The sequence below is a fragment of the Rhipicephalus microplus genome, unplaced genomic scaffold (assembly GCF_043290135.1).
Source record: "Rhipicephalus microplus isolate Deutch F79 unplaced genomic scaffold, USDA_Rmic scaffold_273, whole genome shotgun sequence".
NCBI classification, from domain to species: domain Eukaryota; kingdom Metazoa; phylum Arthropoda; class Arachnida; order Ixodida; family Ixodidae; genus Rhipicephalus; species Rhipicephalus microplus.
Genome location: NW_027464844.1, coordinates 62,085 through 70,000, shown reverse-complemented (window position 1 = coordinate 70,000; position 7,916 = coordinate 62,085). Strand labels below are relative to the sequence as shown.

Below are 7,916 nucleotides of genomic sequence, written 5' to 3'. Positions count from 1 at the left end.
TCCCGTTTCGCTCGCAGCTACTCGGGGAATCCCTGTTGGTTTCTTTTCCTCCGCTTAGTGATATGCTTAAATTCAGCGGGTTGTCTCGCCTGATCTGAGGTCGACAGCGGATACATTCGCTTCCATCAACTTCCTGCACGACCGCGTGCGCTCGCCCTACCAAGTGCGCCCGCAACCCTGTACAGGGCCACTTCTTCACAAGGCTGGCAATCGGCTTCCCCGCTGCACGCGTGCGGCGCACAACCGGTGTGACGTGGAAGTGACGGGACACGTTCGTAAACCCATCGCGAACCGAGTACGACGCCCTACCAAGTGCGCCCGCAACCCTGTACAGGGTCACATCTTCACAAGGCTGGCAAGCGGCATTCCGCTGCGCGCGTGCGTCGTCCGAGCAGTTGCGTGATAAACGACCGTGTCGAAAGCCCAAACACCGCCGAGGCCAGTCGCCGCCGCCGCAAGGGCAGCCACGCAGCCTGGCGAGAGGCATCGTCTCGTGTAGCGTCGCCCCCGCCCCAACTGGAGTGGCCCAGTTTTTTGAACGGGACGGGAACTGCGAAGCACTTAGACCGACGGCGGACTACGACGAGAACGCCTTAAGCTTCGCCAACGTTTCGCCAACTCGTGCGGGAGACTTTTTCCGCTTCGCGGCAAGTCGTCGCGCCGTGCTCTCCGCATCAACCGCGTACGCAGCGAACCGCAAACGCCGGGCGCAGCCTCCTCACCTCCCTGCGCTTTGCGCGCGAACGTTCCCTGTTCGCGCGGCAAAGCCTGGAGGAGGCACGGCCCCGCAGCGTGTTCGAGCGCCCGGTCTACGGGACACCCTGCTTACTTCGAGGGCAACAAGCGCAACGCAAGGCTGCGATCTCGCGCACTTTGCGCACGGCTGGAGAAGCTTTGCTGGCCGGCTTTCGCTCCTCGTGTTTACCGTGCGTTAAAGTTGCGCGTCCGTGGCTCTCGCAGCTCTTGCGCGCCCGGTCGCAGAGAGGAGTACGCAACCTCGACCGCACTTTCCCTGCAGGCTTCCTTCCGACTCGAAGTCCTGCGGCGGTCTCAACGAGGTGCCACATCCTCAATGCAGTCGGTCGCCCCCGTTTCGGTTGGGCTCTGGCACGACGGTCGCCACCGTCTCGCCCTTGAGTGGCCGCTGTTGGCGCTCGCTGTGAGGTGTTCAGCGTGCTGTCCGTGTTGCCGACGCGGTCAAAACGAGTCGACGGCTCACGTTCCCTTGTGCGCCGAAGGCTCTCTTGATATGTGATCCGACCCTCAGACAGACGAAGCCAAGGGAAGACCCAAGGCCGCAATGTGCGTTCAAAGAATCAGTGCTCAGTGTGTCCTGCAATTCACACCAAGTCTCGCAGCTGGCTGCGTTCTTCATCGACCCGAGAACCGAGTGATCCACCGCTTAGAGTCGTGAAAAAGTGTTTGTTCAATTCCGTACAGTCAAAACCAAACGTTTCTGGCACTCGGCCAAACAGTGGCCAAGAAGGGCGCTTTTCAGCGCACGCTTGGACTCCAAAACTCTGCCGCGCCTTTTTCGGCTGCCGCAAATCGAGCAAACGGTGTGTTTCGGACGGCGTTTCGCTTTCGCTACTTGCGAGTGCTTTCGTGGTCCACCCCTCTATAAATACTCGGGAGGCGTCGAAGCCGGTTCTCCAAGCCGGACCCGTAGGTATCGTTGTGTGCTCGCTCTCATTGGCCCGCCTAACCAGAAAATGCCTGCGGTACACCCATTTGGATAAGAGTGCACGCAGATGCGGGCCTCGACGGCTACACATTTCCTCGGGCGGCCGCCTCCCGGCCTCCGTGGAGCGCGGGATGCACGGTCCCATCGACAAGCCTCTCCCGTTTTTACCGTGGCGTCGCGGTTCACCACGGCAGGCGGGTCGGTCTCCTCCGCATAAAAAGGGGGACCCCCGCTTTTTGTTCCACGAAATCGCACAAGCTTTTTTCGCATCCACGGTTTGCCACCGCACACCAAAATGCCGATCCGGCTGCCTACTTTAGCCAACAGGTGGAGCCAGGCGCGCCGTACTTGCGCGGCACTTCCCACGTCCACCGAAGTCGGTGCCAAGGACCACTTTCGGCGCCGGAGCCGCGTACGAGCCTACTCGAGGCGGAAGAACGAAGCCAGCAAGGGCCTGGCCGCAAGTGCGTTCAATTGTCGGGACGTCCAAGTCCCTCGTTCTTCCGTGCTTCCTCTTTCGGCAAGTCGTTGCGGCACCTTCCCAAAGCGCGCAGACCCGCTAATCGCGACGAGCGCGACGTGGCCGTGCCGCCTTTCCCTCGGCAGCAAGCAAAACGCCTGGCAACGTCGACGCTCCCCTAACCGCGATCTCGCACCGTGTTTCGTGTGGCGAATTCAAAAGCCGGCCGGCGCTGCTGCAACCATTACGGTCGGTACGCATACGCCGCGGAGGGCGGGACGGTCATCGGAGCGTGCGGTTCCTCCATCGAGTACTGCGCACCTCGGCCGTCGCATCGCCGTGCCATGACCGGCCGCGCGTCAACGCGAACCGGTGCCAGCGAGATCCCTCGCCTGCAAGAACCGACCGGCAGCCTCCGTCACCCGAGGACGCGGAGGCGCTTGCCGCGGACGGCGGGACGGTATGCACTGGTGCACAGCGGACCCGTCACATCGCCAGTTCCTTGACCGACCGCCGACGCTTGTGCCGTTCCTCTCGTACTTGGCAGTCGCCGCGCGATTGTCGGGTCTCGTTCTTGCACGCTCGAACGGTCGGGAGGGCACTCGGCTGGCGTTTCGGGAACGCGCAGCCTCGCCTTCTACCGACGTAACCACGACTCGCCGTTCGCGCTCCGCCGCTCCTGTTTACAGTACTAGGCGGTCCCGCAGCGGTCGGGTCGCGCATTTCGAGCGCTTCGAGCCACGGTGCAGTGGCGGGTCGAAAGCCGACCTATGAGTGCGTTGCGCCGTTTGTAGCCGCGTCCGCCACCTGGCCGACCGTCCAAGGTCGCGGTGTTGGCGTCCGCTGGGCGCAACAATTTGTCACGGGGTGCCGCTCCACATTCAGGCAGCCCCGTGGGGAAAAGCCGACCCCGCGTCCAAACGGGGTCAGCGGCAGAAAGTGTCGGGCGCAGACGCAGCTGAGGCGCTCACCCTTCACAATCCGTTAATGATCCTTCCGCAGGTTCACCTACGGAAACCTTGTTACGACTTTTACTTCCTCTAAATGATCAAGTTTGGTCATCTTTCCAACAGACCGGCGCAACCGAAAGGCCGCGCCGGACATCGGTCCGAAGACCTCACTAAATCATTCAATCGGTAGTAGCGACGGGCGGTGTGTACAAAGGGCAGGGACGTAATCAACGCGAGCTTATGACTCGCGCTTACTGGGAATTCCTCGTTCAAGGGGAACAATTGCAAGCCCCTATCCCAATCACGAAAGAAGTTCCACGGGTTACCCAGTCTTTTCAGACAGGGATAAAGACACGCTGCTTCCTTCAGTGTAGCGCGCGTGCGGCCCCGGACATCTAAGGGCATCACAGACCTGTTATTGCTCTGTTTCGTGCGGCTAGGAGCCGCTTGTCCCTCTAAGAAGGTTGTAAGGTGCTGGGAACCCCGCACCTATTTAATAGGCTAGAGTCTCGTTCGTTATCGGAATTAACCAGACAAATCGCTCCACCAACTAAGAACGGCCATGCACCACCATCCACCGAATCAAGAAAGAGCTCTCAATCTGTCAATCCTCCCAGTGTCCGGGCCGGGTAAGTTTTCCCGTGTTGAGTCAAATTAAGCCGCAGGCTCCACTCCTGGTGGTGCCCTTCCGTCAATTCCTTTAAGTTTCAGCTTTGCAACCATACTTCCCCCGGAACCCAAATACTTTGGTTTCCCGGAAGCTGCCCGCCGAGTCATTTGAGTAACTCAGGCGGATCGCTGGTTGGCATCGTTTATGGTCAGAACTAGGGCGGTATCTGATCGCCTTCGAACCTCTGACTTTCGTTCTTGATCAATGAAAACATTCTTGGCAAATGCTTTCGCAGTAGTTCGTCTTGCGACGGTCCAAGAATTTCACCTCTAGCGCCGCAATACGAATGCCCCCGTCCGTCCCTCTTAATCATTACCTCGTATTCCAAAAACCAACAGAACAGAAACGAGGTCTTGTTCTATTATTCCATGCAAGTTTATTCAGGCGACTCGCCTGCGTTGAGCACTCTAATTTTTTCAAAGTAAAAGCACCGGCCATCTCGAGGCACACAATGAAGTGCACCAAGAAAGAACCGGCATGATGTTCAGTCCGAGCCGTCGCATCGGGTAGATGCACTACTCGTCTGGAACTGAGATCCAACTACGAGCTTTTTAACCGCAGCAGCTTTAGTATACGCTATTGGAGCTGGAATTACCGCGGCTGCTGGCACCAGACTTGCCCTCCAATTGATCCTCGTTAAAGGATTTAGAGTGTACTCATTTCAATTACGGGGCCTCAAAAGAGTCCCGTATTGTTATTTTTCGTCACTACCTCCCCGTGCCGGGAGTGGGTAATTTGCGCGCCTGCTGCCTTCCTTGGATGTGGTAGCCGTTTCTCAGGCTCCCTCTCCGGAATCGAACCCTGATTCTCCGTTACCCGTAACAACCATGGTAAGCAAGTAACCTACCATCGAAAGTTGATAAGGCAGACACTTGAAAGAAACGTCGCCGGCTCGTGGCCATGCGATCAGCACAAAGTTATCCAGAGTCACCACACAATACGGGCCGAAACCCGATCGATCTTGGTCTAATAAAAGCACCCGTTACCCAAAGGGCTCCAGGCTCACTGCATGTATTAGCTCTAGAATTGCCACAGTTATCCAAGTAGGAAGAAACGATCTAAGGAACCATAACTGATTTAATGAGCCATTCGCGGTTTCGCCTTATTTCGGCATGTACTTAGACATGCATGGCTTAATCTTTGAGACAAGCATATGATTACTGGCAGGATCAACCAGGTAATCGTTCGACTGCGCGTCCGTCCTCGCCTTCGGCGGGCCGGACGCAGTCTGTGTGCGGCGGAGGCCACCTTCAGGCGCCCCAACACGCTTATTTTGCACTCCGAGATGACGGCGTTCGAGCTCGCTACGGCACAACCTTCCCGAAAGACGAGTGGGAGCCGTGCGGCAAGAAGCACGTTCATGCTCGCTCTTTTTCGTTGCATCGACTCGGTCGCGCCGTGCGGGTTGCCCAAGCCCGCTGCACTGTCGGTGGACCGGCCGGAACTAGCAACGGAGCCGAGACTGCAAAGCCGCCAGACGACGGGTCACGCCCGCGTCTTCGGCGCTTTCGCATCTGAATCGCCCGAGGACGACACGGAACACACCTCGATATCGTGGTAAAACGGCACCGTCCGACAACCAGCCCCTAACGCATCAAGCGGATGAGGCTGCAGACGACTGCCGTGGATTCCCCTGGAGCAGACCCGAGGACACGCTTGACGAGGCCGAAGCCCGCCGCATATCAGACACCCGGTCGCTTTCGCGTACGCCGCTCACGAGAACCCCCACATAATAGCAGCGATAAGTACCCAGACCTCCTTGGGCACTAATACGAGCGTACTCGAGAAAATTTCACCGCGGGTGTGCCCCGAAACGTGTGGCACGTTGAGCGTGCCACAAGTCTACGTCGCTCTCAAACCCGCCGAGGTCGTAGAATTTGCGACCCTACTCACGAAATTCCCACCGAGGATACGGCCGCAAACGTACCGCACCTTGGGTAGGCCACGAGTTTGTGCAACACTACGCTGACGGCACAGCACCGAGGTCGTGCGCGCACGCACGGGAAAATTCCGCCGCGGTTTCTGCCGAAAACGTGAGGCACCACGACTCTCCGCAAGTTCGCGTCGACTGCGAAAGACCGAAGTCGTGAACGACGTGTCCGCTACTCGCCGCCGACACGCTGGACACCAAACGTACAACGACTCGACGGCGTCGTAGAGGCCCACGACGCGGTTTTCCTTAACGACGTCTCGGCGTGGCACCGACAGGTTAGAACGGCCGACCAACGTTCCCTGTCCGCCGTTCGGCTCAGTCGAAGGGCTCGGCGACTTCGGCAACGCTGCGAAGCCGCACGGTGACGCACGCCATGTCCCCATTTTTTTTTTTTTTTCTTTCTGCGTCTGCCGGGGTGCCCCTATAATAGCAGCGATAAGCACCCAGACCGCCGTGGGTCGCTCGCCCCGGCTGACGTGGTTTTTCGTACTCCTGCGGCGGTCGCCGTCAAGCACGTCCAAATACGCTACTTTCGTGGGCGCATTCACGCTCTTTCGCTTCGCCGGAGTGCCAGCACTCACTCTGCCAAAAACGGCGAACATCCGAGCGGCGGTTCCCACTTTTGCGTCGGCGTCGCAAACCCCGCCCCGGCAGACGAGGTTTGCCGTACTCGTGCGACGGTGGCCGGCGGGCACGTCGAAAGACGCCGATATCGTGCGCGAATTGGCGCACCTTGGCTTCACCGGAGTGCCGCCACTGACTCCTCCAAAAACGGCGAAGATCCGAGCGGCGCTTCCCACTTTCGCATCGGCGTCCCGAACTCCGCCCCGGCTGACGCGGTTTACCGTACTCGTGCGACGGTCGCCGGCGAGCACGTGGAAAGACGCCGATATCGTGCCCGAATCGGCTCCGTTCGGCTTCGCCGGAGTGCCAGCACTGGCTCGGCGAAAGACGACGAACATCCGAGCGACGGTTCTCACTATTGCGTACGCGTCGCAAACCCCGCCCCGGCAGACGCACTTTGCCGTACTCGTGCGACGGTCGCCGGCGAGCACGTAGAAAGACGCCGATATCGTGCCGGAATCGGCCCCGTTTGGCTTCGCCGGAGTGCCAGCACTCACTCGGCCACAAACGGCGAACATCCGAGCGGCGGTTCCCACTTAGCCGTCGGCGTCCCGAACTCCGCCCCGGCAGACGCGGTTGCCGAGCTCGTGCGACTAGCGACCGCGAAGCCGTCTCGCGACGCCGCTTTCGTGCGCGGCTCCCACTGCGACCTGGGTCACCCGAGGTCGACGAGCAAGAAAGAATGTCGAAAAAAAATTTTTTTTTTTTTGCGTCTGCCGGGGTGCCCCTATAATAGCAGCGATAAGCACCCAGACCGCCATGGGTCGCTCGCCCCGGCTGACGTGGTTTTTCGTTTTCCTGCGGTGGTCGTCGTCAAGCACGTCCAAACACGCCACTTTCGTGGGCGCATTCGCGCTCTTTCGCTTCGCCGGAGTGCCAGCACTCACTCTGCCAAAAACGGCGAACATCCTAGTGGCGGTTCCCACTTTTGCGTCGGCGTCGCCAACCCCGCCCCGGCATACGCGGTTTGCCGTACTCGTGCGGCGGTGGCCGGCGGGCACGTCGAAAGACACCGATATCGTGCGCGAGTCGATGCTTCTTGGTCTCGCAGGAGGGCCGCCACTCACTCCTGCAAAAACGGCGAAGATCCGAGCGGCGCTTCCCACTTTTTCGTCGGCATCGCAAACCTCGCCCCGGCAGACGCGCTTTGCCGTACTCGTGCGACGGTCGCCGGCGAGCACGTCGAAATACGCCGATATCGTGCCCGAATCGGCCCCGTTTCGCTTCGCCGGAGTGCCAGCACTCACTCGGCCAAAAACGGCGAACATCCGAGCAGCGGTACCCACTTAGCCGTCGGCATCCCGAACTCCGCGCCGGCTGACGCGGTTGCCGAGCTCGTGCGACTAGCGACCGCGAACGCGTCTCGCGACGCCGCTTTCGTGCGCGGCTCCCATTGCGACCTGGGTTACCCGAGCTCGACCAGCAAAAAAGAAGGTCGAAAAAAAATTTTTTTTTCTGCGTCTGCCGGGGTGCCCCTATAATAGCAGCGATAAGCACCCAGACCGCCGTGGGTCGCTCGCCCCGGCTGACGTGGTTTTTCGTACTCCTGCAGCGGTCGCCGTCAAGCACGTCCAAATACGCCACTTTCGTGGGCG

General features: G+C 59.6%; 3 non-coding genes across 3 annotated transcripts in view; all 3 read right to left on the bottom strand.

Annotated features, from left to right (window-relative positions):
• LOC142793082 (large subunit ribosomal RNA) overlaps positions 1 to 103 on the bottom strand; it is a 3,958-nt gene extending 3,855 nt beyond the window's left edge. The window contains exon 1 of the ribosomal RNA XR_012891431.1: positions 1 to 103. This exon is cut by the window's left edge and continues 3,855 nt beyond it. This is a non-coding gene — a ribosomal RNA (large subunit ribosomal RNA).
• A 1,154-nt stretch (positions 104 to 1,257) lies between these two features.
• Positions 1,258 to 1,410, bottom strand: LOC142793081 (5.8S ribosomal RNA). Its single transcript, XR_012891430.1, has one exon. It is a non-coding gene; the product is annotated as a 5.8S ribosomal RNA (ribosomal RNA).
• A 1,719-nt stretch (positions 1,411 to 3,129) lies between these two features.
• On the bottom strand, positions 3,130 to 4,944 carry LOC142793065 (small subunit ribosomal RNA). The gene has a single exon (XR_012891416.1). It is a non-coding gene; the product is annotated as a small subunit ribosomal RNA (ribosomal RNA).
• Positions 4,945 to 7,916: the final 2,972 nt, after the last annotated feature.